Source organism: Heterocephalus glaber, unplaced genomic scaffold (assembly GCF_053883595.1).
Source record: "Heterocephalus glaber isolate CG9 unplaced genomic scaffold, H.glaber_assembly_v1.0 deba00001428, whole genome shotgun sequence".
Classification (NCBI taxonomy): domain Eukaryota; kingdom Metazoa; phylum Chordata; class Mammalia; order Rodentia; family Bathyergidae; genus Heterocephalus; species Heterocephalus glaber.
Window position 1 is genome coordinate 19746110 of NW_028258293.1, and position 18479 is coordinate 19764588.

The window sequence follows — 18479 nt, forward strand, 5'->3', positions numbered from 1 at the left end:
AATGAATACAACAAGCGGCATGAATAGTTAAGCAGAAAGGGGGAGGGAGTCGGCAATAGAATAAATCAATACCTTTCACTAATACCTCTCAATGTGAAAGGTCTCAATTCTTCAATCAAAAGACACAGATTTGCAGAATAAATTAAGAAACAAAATCCAACAATATGCAACATGCAAGAAATACATTTAATTCAAAAAGAAACACACAGATTAAAAAGCAAAGATTGGAGAGCCTGGGATTTACCTCAGTGGTGCCACCACCTGCCCCGCAAGTGCAAGGTCCTGAGTTCGATCCCTAGTATCAAAAAAAAGAAAGATATAGCCAACATAAAGCAACAATTCATCAAAAAGGCCATACATCATGACCAAGTAAGAATCACCCCAGGGATGCAGGGGTGGTTCAACATATGCAAATCAATAAATATACTACATCACATAAACAGAAGCATGGGCAAAAATCACATGATCATCTCCATTGCTGCAGAAAAAGCCTTTGACAGAATCCAACATCCATTCATGATTTAAAAAAAAAAAAACTCTGAAGAAAATAGCTATAGAAGGACCTAATCTTAATCTGATAAAAGCCATTTATGACAAACCAATGCCCAACATCACATTAAATAGCAAGAAACTGAAAGTTTTCCCTATAAAATCAGAAACAAGACAAGGATGACTGCGTGCTCTCTCGCGCGCTCTGTCTCTCTCTCTCTCTCTCTCTCTCTCTCTCTCTCTCTCTCTCTCTCTGGAATAGGTTCATATGATGAGGAATTGAAGGTTATCAGGGCCAACTTATTTTAGGAACTAGGGATCTCATGTCAACAACCTTAAAGAATTAAATCCTGCCCCAAAACCACGTAAGTAACCTTGGAAGTGGATCCTTTCTCATTCATATCAGATGAGACCTCACCCCTGATTAAAACCATGAATACAATCTTGGGGGAGATCCTGAATCAAAAGATCCAGCTGGGGCCGGGGATTTAGCTCAGTGGTTCTGGCGCCTGCCTCGCAAGTGCAAGGTCCCGAGTTCGATCCCCGGTACCAAAAAAAAAACCAAACAAACAAAAGATCCAGCTAAGGTATGGTTGAACTCTTCACTCAAAGAAATTGTGAGATGGATAATAAATGTATATTGTTTCAAAATGCTAAGTTTTTGGGTGATTCATTATGTAACAATAGATATTTAATACAGGTTTTAAGAATGAGTGTCCCACAAGAACCCAGCAGAAACTGCATCACCATTTATGACCTAGACTCAAAAATCATATAACAGGGCTGGGGGTGTAGCTCAGTAATAGAGTGCTTGCCTCATATGTGCATGGTTCTGGATGCCATCCCCAGCACCACCAAAAAACAATCATACAATGTTACTTCCGCCAAAGTCACAAACCTGCCCAGATTCAAGAAGATGGAATATAGACATATCTCACAAAAGGATACATGTACAATACCAAACTATCACCACAGGAAGACCACAAGGCAGGAAAGACTTTATTGTGAATATCTTTGGGAAATACACTGCTACATGCCTCTCTGGCCTCATCCTGCAGCATTATCTGATCTGCTTCCATGTAGATTTCTTCCTGTGCATTCTTTTGCTATTTTGAAACTGAGGTTTTCTTTTGCTATTTTGAAACTGAGGTTTTCTTTATCCTTCTCCTGAAACATCTCCTCTAGATTTAAGAAATGCTCCAACAATTTCTCAGCATGTCGAAATATAAATCAGAGTAACACCTCCTGCAATCAGGGAGATCTCAGAACCATAATTTCCAAGAATGTGACTCTGAAGCACAAGATTCTCTCCACATAAGAAAGATTCCTAATGAATTACACCATCTGGCTACATGTTCTGAAACATTCCAGCATTGCCCCACAGAACAGCAAGTGAGGAGCACGGGGGGCCTGATGCACACTAGGACAGGCTGACTGACCCCATAAACTCATAGAACTTCTGACCAAGAGGCATCTCAGAGATCAGACAATTCAACTTGTACTAGTGATGGTAGCTACACTAGTGAGACCTGACCATAAGAACATGCCTTTATATCTGAATGAAGTCCATTCTAGTATCCTGGTTTAATTTTAAAAACCAGACTTCAGTGGACTAGGGATTCAGCTCAGTGGTTCTACTGCCTACCTCAAAAGCGCAAGGTCTTGAGTTTGATCCCCGGTACCAAAAGAAAAAACCAGACTTCACCAGTTTGCAAACTCATATTTCTACTGAATTCCCTCCATCACGATAGTTTGAGACTCATCCTAGTCCAGCTATTTCTTCTATACTTTCCACCTCTGCCAGCTGCCTCCATGGGGTACTCCAGTGTCCAAACCGCTACTACCCTCAAGATCCAGCTTCCCTAAGCCTAGTGCTCTGCCCTAATAGGAGCTGTACAGACCCCTCTACCATTTTCCATTGGGCTAACACAGGCTGAGCTAAAATTTCTAACAAGACATGACTAAAGTTTTGACGAGAAGAAAATTACAACACGGAGAAACTTAAAAGCAAATGCTTTTGTTCAGATTTCCCAGGTCCTGGATTAACCTCTACATTTCTCTCTGCTACTGCCATGGTGCAAGGGCCAGCCTGACTCCCCACAACAGGAATACTCTTGATTCCCCAAATCCTTGAGGTTCAGAAAAAGTAGGAATTATTTCTTGACACTACAATCTAAGGCCCATGTCCTGAGTCTCTATTTCCTGTCTTAGGATTGATCTTGTTCCAAGTGGCCTGAGAACTGACATGTCCACTTCATGGAAATCTCTAACTTCTAAGTGATACCAGAACAAGCATGCTGGCTATAGAACACCATGTGTGTGAGTCCAACAGCCCGGTCACAGCTGAGCCCCATAAATCCTAGTTAAGTTCTTTTCTTCGTTCTGTCCTCACTCCTCATTCTCTGATGACCAGGGTTGTACAGCCTTCCACCCATCTTCATGGTCTTGCTCCTGAGCTTCTATGATTGACTAATTCAAATGTGATTCATCCACTAAAAAATTTCTAAGAGCAAGCAATAATAAACAGACAGATGGATGTTGAAACACATACTTAGGAAATAAACACTTCCAAAAAGAACCATTTGGAAAGATGAATTCTGTCTAATACAATGACAGTTTACCTAATTTTGCCAACATATCAGGTTCTTAGAGCCAAAGTATTAAATCCTCCTCATTCCAGAGTACAATTTTTTTCTTTACATTTTCAAAGGGCCTATAGGAGAGTTTTCCTAGACATTTCCTTTTTTAGGAGACACAAAACTCTTGCCAAATTTTAAATGACAGTCTTTTCTTGGTCTCTATCAAAAGATCCAAAAATCTTTGAATCTGATCTCAGCCAAGTTCACCTGGTTAAAATGCATTTTATGGACAAAGGAAAATGAAGTTCTGTGAACTCTAACAGTTTGTTTGAATTTTACAATAAGAAAGTGGGAAGGCTGAAATTTAGAACACTAGCTACACTGGATACTCTGGCTCTTGCCACTGTATCAGGCCACACTTGACTGGAAAGGAAATGTTGTATATCACAAAAACATGCTGTGTGAAGACCAGCCAACCATGCAACAAATCAGTTGCATTCACTTCAGATTAAGCAGGACAAACAATAGAGCTGCTTTTAAACGAACTTCCGTTTCCAGGATGAGAAGGAAACATGGGGACATAAGCTCTTAGGAGACACCTGCAGTGAGCAGGGAGCCATGCCAAAAAAAGTCCATAAAGAAGAGCCCGAAAAAAAGGACTCCAAAGAGGATTCCACATTGTGATTCTTTCATGCCACAAACTTTCACCAAGTGTGTTTTTTGTGCCTGGATTTGTGCTAAGCAACAGGTATATGACAATGAATAAATTGAAGGCTCCTGCCCTTCTGGGCTTCAAACTCTGGTGGAAGGAAGAAACAAATATAGAGCTTGCATTCCTCTGATTCAAGTGAAAGAAACATCCTGATTAAAATATCTATGGCAACTCTGAGAAAATTTGTGCCCAAGGACAGTGCGAGCCTGAACTAGTTGTCATTTCCTTTGTTCTACCAGCTCTATTACACCTGGAGACTCCCTGGACCCAGCCCTACTGGACACCTAACATGCTCCCCACCAAACCTCTGGTATGGCTTACAACCCTTGTTAATTATTTTACCTTGGAATACTTCAGCCTTTGAGTTATGATGCATGACTATGACCATTGTCAACAGGCAATGACACAAAACACCTGTTGTCTTTGGCAAAGACCAGCTGAACAAATCCTTAACTCAGAAGCCTGTTGTAGTTTTTGTACAAACAAATTACATCAGTGCTTACCCAGGAGTCTTCCAACCAGGCTAAAGAGTATTTCTTTGGTGAGAGTGTGTGCATATGACAGCTGCATGTCTGCCTCACTTGGCCTGAAGGAACTCTGCATAGAGTGAAGTGGCACAAAAGTCTCCCTATTTCAGGGCTTTCTGATGCCACTCAGCAGAGCCCGTGGGAAACCACTTGGCAGGGAAGCAGTCATTCTGAGAAGTCCAGGCATGCAAAGCCTTTTGCTATGGTGAGGGAGATAACAGGAAATCGGGCAAGGTCATGGGGTCCTAGGAAAGTAGAGGTTTACTGAATGACTTCCATGGGCTGGATATAGGGTGGATGTTTCACTTACCTTTCTCATTTACTTATAACCCATGTGTGCTCAGCTGCATGCTATTATTACTCTGGACCCACCTTAAGGCCAGCCCTTGACAAAGCCACCTCTACAGCAATAGTGAGTAAATAGATTTTACCACAGACTCTAAGGGGACACAAAAGGGACATTTACATAGCAGACCAGTAGTAAATTTTAATCTTCAAAACTTCTATTGCATGACATGGTGACTATAGATAATAACAAGGCATTGTATTCTTGAAATTACTAATAGAATAGATGTTTTTGTTCTCACCACAAAAAGATAAGTATGTGAGGTAACGCATATTTAACTAGCTCAAGGTAGCCTTTCCACAAAGTATATATATATATATATATATATTTCAAAAGTTATGCTGTATATGGTAAATACAGTCTACCCTCCATTTCCATATCTCTGTCTTAGGTGTCTCATCTGTAAAATGAGGATAAAGACTAAGCTTAGCTTATAGACTCAATATAATACACACACAAATCCTCACAACCCTGTGCTGTACCAATCAAATGTATACAGTGTGCAACACAGAATGAGTGCTATAAGTATGTTATTTATTTATTTATATTTGTTATTATTATTAGGTAGAAACATTTTACCAAGCACAACTAAGTAGTAGAAGCCCTTCTTCTGGGAACAGATTTTCTTACAATCAGCACTCCAACCATCCTCAACTTCCTGACCCACCAACACTATCCATGAGATTGTTATGGAAGCCACATGTTAGTACGATATGACCCCTCCCCCCAAGTACACAAGCACTTGAACCAAACTTGACTAATCAGATTCTTTCCCCAGGAAGTTTGCAGCTGGAACAGAAAAGAGGTCAGTCTCCCCATAGCTAAAGTTGCTACTACTGACTTCAGCCTTATGAACTAAGGAGCAGAGACGATCAGCCTGCAATAAAAACAAAGAATGAGTCAGGTGTGGAGGCACATGCCTGCAATCCCAGTACTCTTGGGGGCTGACGTGGGAGAATCACAAGTTCAAGTCCTGCCTGGCCAACTTAATTAGACCTTGTCTCAAAATAAAATTTTTAAAGGGCTGGAGATGTAAGTGCTAAAGCAGTTGCCTAGCATACATGAAGCATTGGGATCTTGGTTCCAGTACCACAAAGAAAGAGGAGGGAGGGAAGAGGAGGAGACAGAGAAAGAATAAACCCGATAGAGACATAGGACATGGAGATCTATGCCAGCATTTGAAGACCTGGTTCTACTTCATTCCTGAGGGCCAAGTGCAGTCTTGCCCTTGACCTCCAAGAGACAATTCTGTAAGTAAACTTATTTTTCTCAAGCTGATTTAATTTGGGAATTCTATTCTTTGCTCTTACTGAGTCCTAACTAAATACAGGTTGAATCCAGCAGACTCAGCCTTTACATGTGGATCATACAGACTTCTAATGGGCATTTCTCTAAAGAGATGCCCAATTTCTCCTTAATAGTCAGGATCAATCAACACAAGCCAGTTTAGTAGCACTCTTCTTTTCCTGTTCATTCACTGGTGGTGGTAGCTAATCTTCACTTTCAGGTTAATGGTACCACTACTGTATTCCCTGGAGGAAACATTCCTCCCTTGGAAAATAAGACTTCTAAACTAGCAGAACCTACAGTGATAGAGATAGGAAGAAAAAAAATTAAAGTGGATCATTAAATGTGAGAGGGAGAGAACCAATCCTCTCCTATTTCCACTCCTTGATTCTTTCTCCCACGGCTATGGGAGAAATAGCAACATATATTGATCCCAAATTTAGAGTATATATTGTGTCCTAGAGGGCACTGCCCCCGTTTTCCAAAGTGTTTCCATCCAGTTGGAACTGTAACTAAGTCAAAAGGTCATTCCACTACTTTATCAGGCCACCTGCCTCAAGGGAAAGGAAACACAAGATCGGTGAATTCCCTGAGCATGGCCTCATTGCCACCCTTCATTTGCTATGAATTCCCTGGTCAGAAGCAATGCCCTGTGAAATACCAAATGAATAACACTCTCTGTAAATCTCTTAATAGTAGTTTTAGTAGAAGTAAAGAGAGGATAAATCTCCAAAGTGTCTGTTCCAGCAAGAACAAATGATGGAGATGATCCTTGGTAAACAACATTTTACCAAGTGGCTGGTTGATGCCTCTGGGGACTGGAACCATACTGAAAGTTTATTATTGCTCTATGGTGTTGGCAGGTTGAGCAGTGGTGATTGAAAGTCCATGTTGCTGAGCCCCTGAATAACCCTATGAGCCACTTTGTTTGGTTTCCGTTGGACTGAGAAAAGGGTGGCTGGGGCAATAAGCTAACAGAACAGATAATATTATTCATCTGCTTTTTAGGAGCCTCTTCTAATGAGAATATTGCTTGATGAGCATTCACAGGGGACATAATGTCTTCATACTCTGTTCATATTCAGAGAATTCTACCCACAGACCATTTTTTCGTACCTCTTAATCACCAATTTTCCAATCATAATCTTCTTAAGTCCCAATCATCCAGCCAAACCGTTAGATATTCCCCTTCAATCAGTATAGATTCATACTGCCCATAGGGAGTATTTCCTTCACTTTTGTCTTTCAAAGCCACTCTATGGTGAGACTGCGGTGCTACAACCAATCACTTTTGGGTAGTACCAGCATATTACTATCTTTAAAGAAGTCCTGGAATTTTTCTCTTCAGCCAACTTGTCAGAGGGCACTAAGAGGTAACAGATGCAGGTTGAAAGGAAAGAGGCAAAGTGATCAGTGTCTTTGCCATTTGTTTATGCAACTTACTTAAATCTGTAGGACTTACTTGAGACTGATCTCATATATGCCACTCCATTTAATGATGCGATATTGTTGTAAATGGCCAACTTTACAGCTTGGGGTCAGACAACACCCAATTTGTAAATGGCAATTTAGGTTTCATGGTAACTTGATGATTCATGGTCACATAGTAAAGGTCATTCTGTCAGAGTTATTATTATTTTTTTATTGTACATATTTACAGGTGAAAAGACAAAACCACAAAAGTATTCATGAACTATTAAAGGGAAGATCTAGGCTTTTCATTTTTTTAAGTTTTTCTTTTTTTTTTTTGGTACCAGGAATCGAACTCAGGACCTTGTGCTTTCGAGGCAGGCAGCGGAACCACTGAGCTAAATCCCCGGCCCAAAGGGAAGATGTAGGATTTGAATCCAGTATCCAATATACTTCGTCATTATACTACCACAGCTCTTAGACCACAATAGCTCTAGTTTGAATGAGGCATCCACCTTTTTTGTTTGTTTTTTGTTACCAGAGATTGAACTCGGGACCTTGTGCTTGCAAGGCAGGCAGCAGAATCACTGAGCTAAATCCCCGGGGGCATTCAGCTTTAATATGGGCCATGTGAAGACATAGGAACCCCTCCAGAAACTACAAGAGAATGACTTATCAGAAAAAATATACACTGTTTCCAGAAGATGTGAAACAAGTATCTGACAAGGTAATAGGTATTGATATATAAATCTTGTATTTATCAAGCTTTATTTGTATTCTTCTATAATAAGGATACAAATAACAGCATAATTTCAATGCAAAGATTAGAAAAGAATCAAGTCCTAAAAAAAAAAAGAATCAAGTCCTATATGGGCACATAGAAGGTATTAGAGTCAAGAGAAGTTTTCTGAGAGGAAGAAATATTCAAACTGAGATGTTAAGAATCAGTAAGATGGGCCAGGGATTAAGCTCAGTGGCACCAAGCCTGCCTCACAAGCACAAGGACCTGAGTTCGATCCCTGGTACAAAAAAAAAAAGAATCAGTAGGAGGTAGGCAGAAAAACTAGGGTAGGGAAAAGGTTGGGAGCAAGGTGAGGAAAGTATAGTTAGAAGGAATAGCAAGTACCAAGGCCCTGAGGTAGCAGACAGCACAGTGGATTCATCCACTAAGTCTAGATCTTAGAGTGTAAAAAGAGAAAAGGAAAGAGATGAGGTTGGATAACTAAGCAGGGCCTAGATTATGAAAGAACTTTCAAACTTTGTGAAGAAAGTTTTTTATTATCCTCAGGACATTAGAGAGTCACTGAAGAGTTTTAAGCAAGGAAATAACATGACAGTTTTACATTTTAGAAACATTACTAAGGTTACATGGGAGGCCTGGAGAATGGGAAGCTTCTGCAGTAGAGAGAGAGAACTGTGGCTAAACTAGAGGTATAGCAAAGGGGATGCAGAGCAGTAGACAGATTGGAGAAAATTGATAAGATTGTTGGGTTGATGTGAGAAGGAGGGAAGGGGGGGGTCAAAGGGTTATAGTCAGAAGGTGGGATGTCATATGTGAATTATGGTGCCATTCTCTGCAAGTAGATCACACAGGTTTAGAGGATGTAATGTTATGGGACATACAAGTGGCTATGTCTAAAAGGCCCTGGAAGTGTATACAAAAAAGATTTAGACTGAGTTTCAGATATGGACGCCTTTCAGTATATGGTGTATACTAGGGTTCACGACAGGAACAGATTTAATATCATATATGTGATATATATAACATCATATAATATCATATATAATAAATATTTTATATATATATATATATAATTACAAAGGCTACCTGAGAAATCAGGGGTGGAAGAATGCAAATGGCCAAGTGTGCATTTGAGGGTTGGAAGATCCAGCTGAAGGTCAAAGGCCTGAAGCTCACTGTAGAGTCTGGTGCGAGTCCAGATTGGAAAGCTAAAGGGTCTGCAGGGGAAGACTGAAGGAACTGGACATGAATGTCTAAAACCAATGGTGACCACCACAGCTCCTCCAAAGAAAATAAAAAGAAGACTCCCTTCTGCTTTCCCTTTCTATTCCATCCAGGCTACAAATCTATTGGGTGGTGCCACCCACATCTGAGGTAGGCTTTTCCTCCTCAGTTTGTAGCCAAATCATTTGTCAATCATTCACAGACACACCCAGAGCACTAATCTGCTAGGCACTTGTTACTCAAATTGACACATCACAATTAACAATCATATGGTGATAAGTATAGATCAAGAAGGTTTGTAGTGAAAAGACAAAAGAAAACTGAGGTCTTAATGGTGGGATCCCAACAAGGAATTCAGCAAAAACTGAGGGGGGAAGGAGAAAAATCTCTGTCAGCTGAAAGTCTGAAGGAAAAAAAAAATCCCACAGAAAGGAAATTTGCTTTTGAAAATAGTTATTCAGGATTATGTATCCAAATTAATATAGTTAACCTTAATAGCTAGTATTTATTTGCTGTTTAATGTTTTAATATTTAATACCAGACACATCTCTAAATCCTTTACATGTACTATCTCCTTAATTCTCACCAAAAAATCCCATTTTGTAGATGAGAAAAATAAGGTTTAGATTGAGTAACCTGTCCAAGTCGCTCTTCCCAGTAGGGGGCAGAATTGGGCTTTGAACCTATTCCTCTCATTCTAGAACCTGCAGTACAATTTTGCTTCCCTTGAGAAGCAAGGGAACTTGGAAGTTGTAGAAGTTACATGGTAAACCCACATAATTAATGCTTCATTGCTACAAGAATCCTAATTTTAGAGTTGGATCTTTTCAATATGGGATTATTTATATTTATAAATAATTTTTATTTATTTTTCCTCTTTTCATATATTCATATAGTTTTAGATATGTTATCAGTGTGGGAAGGCTGCTGAAGATGCTACCATGTGCCAGTTTCAACCTTCCTGGACCTCAAAGTGATTTGCAACTTAAAATAATGGTGATACTTCCTCAATAGAACCTAACCCCAAGCAACTGAAACTTAAGATAGAAACTCAAAGAAGAGTTTACTACACAAAAATTGAGGGTTTTTCTATGTTGAACCTAGCAATATAATTTAACAATTTCTGAGTCTCACAGTTAATTAACCACAATATAAAGTTGTATACAATTTTTAAACATTTGAAATAGATTAAACCATACAATGAAATTATTTTTCTACTATTCAAAGCACAAAAACAGGCTGGGAGATGTAATTTGGATGCTAAAATGTTGATATTTCTCAAATATTCTAATAGCTTATGGAGATAGAAAGCTTGAAGTCAGCATTGTCTTGGTTTTTCCAAGCCCTATATGTAGGAATCAGCCTACAAGCTCATATCTGACCAAAGTGTGACGAAGATGAAAAACAGACACTGAAACAGGTTAAAATCTGGAGGGTCAAGGGCTCATGTCTTTCTTTGATATAGAGCCCCAAGTGACTGGCGCATCTTGGCTTTCTTCACTCAGACACGGGCACAAGCAATTAGAGTTACACAGGATTCCTGTGTCTCCCAACCTCCCTGGTACTTCTCCAGGTAAATTAACCTCAGATGTTTTCACTTGTCCCTGCAGGTGTCAGGAAGTTTGCATGCCTTCTTTCTTCTCAGTGCTCACCAAAGAGGCCCTTTAGGCCTCATTCTTCCCATCTGGTCTTCCATACATATGGTAATACTGCTTCTCGGGCATCCCTGAATAGCCCCTAGAAAGAGGTTTGTAATAGAAAACTAGAATACCTTTGTGTATGCAGAGAAGAAACTTTGCTTCTAGAGATGGAGCTGATTGGAAATGGGAAAACTTACATGCTTTGTTTGAGTATGTTTCAAGTTATATATTGATTACAATTGTATCCAGCTGGAAATAACAAAAGAAACAATAACAACCACAAACAGAGGTGCAAACTACTGGTTCTCAGTCTGGGCTACATATTAGAATTGTCTGGGGAGTTTTAAAAGTTATTGAGGCTTAGTTCCCACCACCAGAAACTCCCTTTCAATTGGTGGTATACAGGATGAGCTAAGCAATGGGAACTTTAAAACTCCACAAGTGATTCTAAAGGGCCAGTGTTAAAATTAGAATCTAATACAACCGTCGAAAGGCTCTGTGTATTGAAGGCTTAATTGCTGTTGGGCTTTTGGAGAAGTGATTGGATTGTGAGGGCTCTAACTTCATCAGTGGATGAGCTCATAATCTGATGGCATTATAGAGGTGTTGGAAACAAAAGTAGGGGCCTAGATGAAGGCAGTGAATCATGTAGACATGACCCCAAGAACTATATCTGGTCCCTGGCCCCTTCCCCTCTGCCCTCGCACCCTGCTTTCTGGCCACCAGGAGGTGAGGAGCTTTCCTCTGCCACACCCTTCTGCCATGATGTTTCTGCCTTGCCATGGGCCTAAAAGCAATGGAGCCAGCTGACCATGGAGTGAAACCTCTGAAACCATGAGCCAAATTATCCTATCATCCTTCCTATAAGCTACTTATGTCAGGTATTTGGTCACGCTGATAAAAAGCTGATTAATGAATTAGCTAAGCTTGAAGGCCAGTTTACTACCAGTTTAAAGAGGTAAAGAGGGGATTGAACTCTGGTCCTTGTGCTTGCAAGGCAGGCAGCAGAACCACTGAGCTAAATCGCCTGCCCTAAAGAGGTAGAGACTTTTTTAAAAAAATACATAACACAGGGCCAGGGATTTAGCTCAGTGGCACTGCGCCTGCCTCACAAGCTCAAGGTCCTGAATTCGATCCCTGGTACCAAACAAAACAAAACAAAGCAAAATAAAAACTACATAACACAAACTCCAGAAGTGAACGGACAAAAACAACCACCATAAAGTTGCTAAAAGATGTAATCAAGGAGCCAGGATCTCTTTCATCTTGCTGCTCTACCATTCTTAGCCTTTGGCCTTCATGCCCTTGTTGACAAGAGATCTGATACACCAAGCACTGTGTCTAAACTCTGTGTTAGAAGAATGCAGAAAGACAAAATGGCTTGTCCTCATAGCTCTTTTTAATCAGAGATGAAGCCCACCTCAGAAGGATCTGCTAAATTCCCAAACTATATTACACGGCCATCTCAGGCGGTAATGAAGTGTTTGAATTTGTGTGTGTTGCTTTGCAGCCTCCATGGTAGAAGGCAAGGGAAAAATGGTTATTGGGTAAGCCAATATTCAGTATCGGCCAAGAATGAACATATTACTTTTTAAATTTTTTTTTCCCAGGACTAGGGATCGAACTCAGGACCTTGCACTTGCGAGGCAGGTGCTGCACCACTGAGCCACATCCCTGGCCCTGCTTTTATAATTTTTTAAATGTAAAAATGGTGCTATCAAGACCTTAAGGTAACAACATATCTGGGAGCAATTTCATCATAAACTAGATTTCTACCACTTTCTTTTCTTTTCTTTTTTTTTTCTTTTTGGTACTGGGGATCGAACTTGGGTCCTCGCGCTTGTGCAGCAGGCGGTGAAACCACTAAGCTAAATCCCCAGACCATACCACTTTATTTTCTAATTATGTTACTCTATCCCAGCCTCAAACCTCTCTGCTATTTTTTCTGAGGCTATATTAATTACTACAGCAGCTTTTTCAAGTCTCAGTTTTCATTTGAGTAGAAAAGAAGCAGCCATTAGCCTAAGCCTAGAGAGTGGAATGACCACAAAATCCTCCCCCAAAGTCCTGGCCTCCTTTTGCATGATAGTCTCCAAAATAAATTTAATTTCTCTTCTGACCTGAAGTTCACATTAAAGTATTTACTGCCAAGGGTTTGAATTACTGCAAATATATCCCTTGGGTTTATCCCAGTTAATTAATAGTCAGAGCCTTTGCCACAATCTCTTGTTTGGCAATTATTCTTATTCCAATCTCCTTCTTGAACCTAAAACTCACAATTTCCAACTTCCTGCTGAACAAGAACACCTTGATGTCCCATAGACAAATCCAACTCATATGTCATCATGAACTCATGACATTCCCCCTTCCAAACTCCTGTATTCTAATTTGAATGAAGTATACAACTGTGGATTAACTTGTTTGAACTACAGTCTCAGATCTGGGCTCAAACCTTTTCTTCTCTTCATTTCATACATCCAATCAGCACGCTCCTGCCAACTCTACCACACAGATGCTGTCCTTCACCTCTAATTCAAACCCAACTCAGCTTCTACTTGGACCATATTGCAGAAAAGACTAAAATGACCTTCACCTCTAAACAACAGAAACAAAAGCCAGTAGATTAGAGTACAAAGAGCAGAAAAAAAAGCATAAGGAGATGAGATGAGATGAGATGAGATGAGATGATGAGATGATGAGATGATGAGATGAGATAAGGCAGGCTGGGTCTAGATCCCATAAGCTCATTGGGAAGGAAGTGGTTGATTGTGGTGGTTTTTGTGGTTGGCTGGTTGGTTGGTCGGTTTTAGTCCTGGGGATCAAACCCAGAGCTTCGTACATCCTAGGCAAGAACCCTACCACAGAGCTACAACCCCAGCCCTTGGTTCATTTTTTAATAATTATGTTGGTAGGCCATTGCACAGCTTGAAAATGAAAGGGTACTGACTAAAACTCAATCTAGTTCACCGTACTCACTGGCCCTATACCACCTTTGTAAAACACAAATCAAATTGTACTTTAAAAGCAGGGCATGGTGGCGCATGCCTGTAATCCCAGCACTTGGGAGGCTGAGGCAGGAGGATCACTTCGAGTTCGAGACCAGCCTGGGCTACATAGTGAGTTCCAGGGCAGTCTGAACTACATAGTGAGACCCTGTCTCAAAAAACCAAAAAAAAAGAAAACAAACTGTACTTTAAAATTCATGGTAGGCTCAACCCCAGCCTAATCATATGAAAAACATCCCACAATACCCCAAGTCAGTACTCCTCAAAACTGTCAAGTTTATCTAAAAAGGGGTAGGGGTGAGAAACTGTGTTGTCTCAGCGAAGAGAAGCCAAAGGAGACATGATGCTTATTTGTAATACAGTATTCCAGATGGACTCCTGGCACAGAAAAAGGACAGTAGGTAAAATTAAGGAGATCTAAATAAATTATGGGCTTTAGTTAATAGTAATGTGTCAATACAGATTAATAAGTACCCTATGCTAATGTAAGATGTTAATAATAGAAGAATCTGTAGGGCTATTGGGGAACTCCCTAAACTGTTTCCTCGGTTTTTCTGTACATCCAAAACTGCTCTAACAAACGAGTGTATAAGTTTTTTAAAATTTCGGGTGAAGAGTGTAGCTCAGTGGTGGCGCACTTGCCTAGTAGCATGAGGCCCTGGATTTAATCACCAGCACCAGAGTAAATGAAACAAAAACTCTACAAAATTCCCTATTTTCTAAAGGAGAAAGGCTAAGTACCATGTGCTTAAAGCATTTTTTCCAAGCCAATTTATTATTCTCCCTGCAGTCCCAAATTGTAGGGAACAGGGAAAGGGGACGTTACTAGAACCTCTGCAGTAAGTCCTAGTCCCTGTGAGCCACAGCAGCACAATAATAAGTGAATTAACTTATTATACAGGAAAGGTAGAAAAATGAGACTTTGAGAAGAACCTGAGCTTTGGGTCTGATCAGTGCTGCTCTGGGCGGCAAAGACGAAAGCCCTCAGCTTGCCGCACCTTTTATTCAGTACATCAGGAGAAACAAGGTGTAACAAATGACTTGCAGGGCCAGGGATTTAGCTCAGTGGTTCTGCCACCTGCCTTGCCAGGACCCAAGTTCCATCCCCAGTAACAAAAAAAAAACAAAAAAAGACTTGCAGAGAGCTCAGTACATCGGGATAAACAAAGTGTGACAATCCGAGAACAATGAGGAACTGAGTAGATGAAGATTTTGTTCCTCCCAGGATGTCTTCAACTTGTGTAATCTTGTCATGGAGCATCACAGCATCACTGGATCATTGAGGTCTCAGTTGTAACCGTGGGCCAAAATGGAATTATGTCTCAAAATGCCATAGCTGGCCTGCAGGCGGGACAACTAGGCCTAATCAAAAGATTTTTCCCTAAAATTATGTAGCATTGCTCCTGACACGAAATTATACTCCAGCCACAATGAACATTTTACTTTTCCCTGGACATTCTAGGCTCTTTTGTACCTCTGAACCTGCAAATATTGTTCCCTCTTCCCAGAATGCTAACACTCTGCCCTTCTCAGCTCAGTCACCATTTGAGCTATTCAAGTCAGGTGCCTCTTCAGCTATCCCAATTGACTCCTCCTGTGACATCACATAGCTCTTAAAACACTCATATGTTCTAGAAGAGCAAGCTGGGAAAGGGAAGTAAAAAGAATCAAGATGTATTACATACATGTACCAACTCCCCCATGATGAATATAATCATTATGTACAGCAAAGATGTACTAATAAAATTAAATTTTTTTTTAAATAGAAGAGCAAGTTGCCCAAGTCAACCACCTCTCCCTCACTCCTAGGTCTGAGCAGCTACCCAACAACCACTGTCTTTTAAAGCTTCCAAAGAGGTCAGACAAAAGTTTACTATAGACTCTTCTGCCTCCACAATGGCAAGGGATCCCTATCAGGCTCTCAGGGAGTCCTCTGGAATACTTCTCTACCGACCTCAGGTGAGGGGAGTACTCAGGGATTCCTTGAGCAAGGTAGGAATGAAACTCACCGCACAATTTTCCAAAGAAATCCTCTTTACAAACCCCTTTTCCCGTCCCTTTTTATACCGTTGATGTGGGGGAGAAGTTTAATGAATGGTGTGATCAGTTTCAGGTATTTACTTTGAATATACAGATCCACTCTCCTGGCATGTGCTTTGGTATCTAATATTTAGCATATTATGCAGTATATGTCTAAATGCTTCAGCTTCCCTTCGCATTCCTTTCTGTATGTTTTCCTATGCTATTAAATCTGGACAGTTTAAAACGGCAGTTCCCTTGCAGCTAGGATACTAGACTCCATTAGGTGCTCTCACGTGAGTTTTGGAAGGTACAGTATCCATGAGACAGAGTCCTTCACCCTGCTGGCAGTAAACATGGGCTGATCGCAGCTTTTCAGTGACAGTTCACCGACTTCTGGATCTTAAGAGGCAGCAGTAGAGGTCAAGGCAGAGTTAACAGAATAGGCATCAGGTTCATGTCATGATCTGTGGATCACAGTCCCCCAGCAATGCTTTGTGTTTTGTTGTTGTTGTTGAGCTACAATCCTAGCCTTTTTCATGCATTCCAGAGAGAGAGAGAGAGAGAGAGACCGGGAGACAGGGGACACAGAGAGAGACAGACTCACTAAGTTCCCCAGGCTGGCCTCAACCTTGCAATCCTCCTGCCTCAGCCTTTAAGTAGCTGAGATTACAGATGTGCACCACCAGACTGGCTTCCTAGCAGTGAATTCTTAAATTAATTTGGAAGTGGTTGTTGTTGTTGTTGTTTTCAGCAGAGTTTCACTAGGTAGTTTAAACTGCCCTTGAACTCATTATGTATCCTAGGCTGGCCTCAAACTCACAGTGATCCTCGTGCCTCATCGTCCCAAGTGCTGGGATTACAGGCATGTGCCACCATGCCCAGTTTAAATTAGTTCTGATGGCAGTCCTAGACTTCAGCTACTCTAGCTCTTCCAAAGATTTATATACCTAACGCTCTATATTAAATCCTTTTCTGCTTAAAATGTCTAGAGTGCTTTCTAAGTCTGTGTTGGATTCTAGGGCTACCATGACAATACACCACAGACTGGGTGGCTGACATAGCAAAAACTTATTTTCTCATTGTCCAGGAGGCTGAAAATCCACGTTTCCTGAGAGTTCTCTCCTTTTCTTGTGGATGGTCACTTTTTGCTATGTCCTCACATGGCTTTTCCTCTGTGTACAAATCACTAGTGTCTTTCTATATGTCCTAATCTCATTTTATAAAGACAGAAGTCTGATTAGATTAGGGCCCACCCTGAAGACATCATTTTAATTCAATTTCCTCTTTAAAGGCCTTATCTCCAAATACAGTTGCATTCTGAAGTGCCGGAGGTTAGGGCTTCAAAGTATGAATTTGGAAGGACACAATTCATACCAATACTGTCTCTGAAGCCTGATTCGTGCATATATCTTGATGTCTGCCCATACCTCCAATTTAACACCCTTTAATAAATGAGTGCACCAATGGACATGGTAGAGCTTCACAGCAAAAGTCCTTTCTCTACTGACTTTCTTCTGTTCACAGAGGCTGTGAGGTTTCCTTCCAACCTCTCTTCTCTTGGCTATCTTCTCTTCTGCTGTTCTTACAGACAGCAAGAGATGAACCAGTGGTATATTAGTTATCTGTTGCTGTTTGACAATATTACCACAAACTTAACTGTGTAAACACTGCACATTTATTATCCATACTCTCCCCAGTCCAAAAATCCAGGCTTAATGCAGCTGGATCTTGTGCTTTGGGTCTCACAAAGCTGTAACCAAGGTGCCAGCCAGGGCTGTGGTCTCATTTGAGGTTACTCTAGGGAAAGATCTCCAGACTCACTCAGAATTCAGCTGGCAGAATTCAGTTCCTTGTGGCTGTATGACTCAGGCCTTCAGTTTTGTGATCCTTGACACCCAGCTACTCTCAACTCTTAGAGATTGCCCACAGTTCCTTGGCACTGGGGCTCCCAACATGGTCATTTATCTCCTCCAAGTCAATAAAGCAGCTCAGCAAGATGGGACTAAGATCAAGTGTGACATAACCAACACTCACATGCATTCCATCACCTTTACTGTATTCTAGTTAGAAATAAGTCATGAACCTCACCTTAAGGGTCTATTTACCTCAACTGTCTCTGCTTTATTGGCTTTTCCCTCTTCCTCTCTTTGTCAGGTCTCTGTGTTCAGGGCACTGTGCCTACCTGATGCCCACAGAAATAGGGCAGGGGCATGGGCCCTCACCTAGGGCAAGTGCCTCTGCTAGCACACACTGCCCACGTGAGAGCTGTCTAAAAGTAGAGAGCTCATTGATTTTACTGTCATGCAGCAAGAGGGACAGAAGAACTCAGGCTGTGATGAGAACCTCAGTTGCCTGAAGCAGCCCATGACGAGAGAGAGAGAGAATTACCATCCTCTGCTTTAACTGAAGCCCAGAGCACACAGCATACTCCTCTGCAACAGCCCCTAGCATGTGGAGCCTTGTTCTATGATTATGAGGATGCGCTTACTTTGTGAG